The sequence below is a fragment of the Tasmannia lanceolata genome, unplaced genomic scaffold, assembly GCF_043159265.1.
Source record: "Tasmannia lanceolata isolate RefF3 unplaced genomic scaffold, GAP_Taslan_0.1 ptg000121l, whole genome shotgun sequence".
NCBI lineage: Eukaryota > Viridiplantae > Streptophyta > Magnoliopsida > Canellales > Winteraceae > Tasmannia > Tasmannia lanceolata.
The window spans coordinates 140,001-142,500 of record NW_027518797.1 but is presented as its reverse complement, the minus strand read 5'-3'; positions in this window follow the sequence as shown (position 1 = coordinate 142,500).

Sequence of the window (2,500 nt, the reverse complement as noted above, 5' to 3'; positions counted from 1 at the left end):
TTTTGGGCATTTTTTGCCCGGATATGCCCAAGTATGCCCCGATAGGCCCGTTACGCCCCGGTATGAACGCGTATGCCCGGATAGACTCGGTATGCCTTGGGATACATGCGTATGCCCCGATAGGCTTGGTACGCCCCGATATGCGCACGTGTGCCCCAGTAGGGCTCGGTATGCCCCGGTATGTACGCGTGTGCCCCGATAGGCCCGGTATGCCCCGATATGCACACGTGTGCCCCAATAGGGGTCGGTATGCCCCGGTAGGTACGCGTGTGCCCCGTAATGCACGTTTCGCAGATCTCCCCGCATGTCCCGCCCCTATATGTAATACTTACTTACTTACTTACTTTCTTTCTTGCTTGCTTGCTTGCTTGCAATGGTTGGGAGTGCCCGGCATGCCCCGCTGCAGAGACCAAGGGCGCAATGACTTGGCACCGCGGATGCCGGGACTCCGGCACTTCCCGTGGCACTGATGGTTGGTTCCAAAGACAAAAGGCCGTGCAAGGCCACCGCACCGCGGATGATTTTGCTCGTGCTGGCGCCGTTGTGTGGCCAAAGAACATGCGCGAATGCTCGTGTCGGAAGGGTTGGTGTCCTGGCCCCGCGGGTGTCACGAATGCTCGGTTGCGAAGACCATGGGACCAGAGCCATGGCACGTCGGATGATGGCTCCAGCTGGCGCCCCGGCACTTTCTGTGGCATTGATGCTCGGTTTCAAAGACAAACGTGCGCAGGGCCAGGGGACCGCGGATGACTGCTCGTGCTGGCCCCGTTGGGCGGCATTGATGGTCGGTTGCAAAGAAAATGCGCGATTGCTCGTGTCGGGGCCTGGCAAGCCAAGGCCAAGCGAGCCATGGCAACGCGGATGATGGCTCCAGCTGGCGCCCCGGCACTTTCTGTGGCATTGATGCTCGGTTTCGAAGACAAACGTGCGCAGGGCCAGGGGACCGCGGAGGACTGCTCGTGCTGGCCCCGTTGGGCGGCATTGATGGTGTGTTGCAGAGAGCATGTGCGATTGCAAGTGTCGGCCGGGTTTGGGTTCCCTTGGGCTTTCGGGTGCCTTGGACGCTGTCTTGCGAAGACCATGGGCACAAGGCCCCGTCCTGGCCCCTTGTTCGATTCGCTCTCGTCTTGCGCTTGCTTCCAAGGTCCTCCATGACCTTCCCCATGGCCTTGCTAGATCCCCCCCATGACGCATGACCTCTGTCCGTTGATTGGTTTTGAGTGCACACCATGCCCGGCTTGGCACCGTGTTGTCGCGTGAGTGGCATTTGGATCGTGCATGCTGGTGGGCTACCTGCCAATGCGCACAAGCCTTGCACACTAGCCTTGCGCACGAGCCTTGCACAAAAGCCTTGGACACAAGCCTTGCGCACAAGCCATGCGCACAAGCCTTGGACGCTAGCCTTGCACACAAGCCATGCATACAAGCCTTGCTCACAAGCCTTGGGCACTGGCCCATCGCAGTAGCCTTGCACACAAGCCTTGCGCACTAGCTTTGGGCACGAGCCTTGCGCACTTGCCTTGGGCACTAGCCTTGCACACAACCCTTGGGAACTAGCCTTGCGCACCAGCCTTGCCCACAAGCCTTGCACACCAGCCTTGCACACTAGCCTTGCATACAAGCCTTGCACACTAGCCTTGCACACAGGCCATGCTCACTAGCCTTGGGCACTAGCCTTGCACACAGACCTTGGGCACTAGCCTTGCGCACTAGCCTTGCCCACGAGCCTTGCACACTAGCCTTGCACGCAGGCCTTGCACGCTAGGCATGCTTGGGCCAGCAGCTCCCGCATCAAGTCGGCGGGTGTAGGCACGGTTGGGCGCAGATCCCGCATCGCCTCGTCGCGTCTGGGCGCAAACCCGTCGCGTCTCGTTGCGTCTTCAGAAGTCGTCGCTAACAGCACCTTTGGTTGCCACTGGTGGTTAGGCGGGTTGGTTGCGCAAACCCTATAGGAGGGTGGCATGCTGCGGGGCGCTGGAATGCGCAGGCTTAGGGCGTTTTTGCCCGGATAGGCACTGGAATGTGCTGGTTTTGGGCGTTTTTGCCTGGATAGGCTAAGGAATGGGCATGCTTTGGGCGTTTTCCCCGGATAGGCACTGGAATGGGCTGGTTTTGGGCGTTTTTGCCTGGATAGGCTAACGAATGGGGCATGCTTTGGGCGTTTTTGCCCGGGTAGGCACTGGAATGCCTGGCCTTGGCTGGGCATTGCTGGGTTGGGCTCCCTTGGCCTTTCAGGCGCCTTGGATGCTGTCTTGTGAAGACCATGGGCACAAGGCCATGGCATATAGTGGGGAATGGACCATGGTTGCCAAGGTTAGGCAATATAGAGGGCGGTGGGCGAGTAGGCCATGGCGTCACTTGTTTGCCCGTGTTTGCTCCCTTTGTGCGTTGTTTGGTTTTGGGAGCACACCTACCTTGCTAGGCTCGGCGGCTTACCCCTGCCCTTGTGGGTACTGGGTTGCACGTCTGTTTGCAACCCTATGGCTTGGTTGCTGCTGGC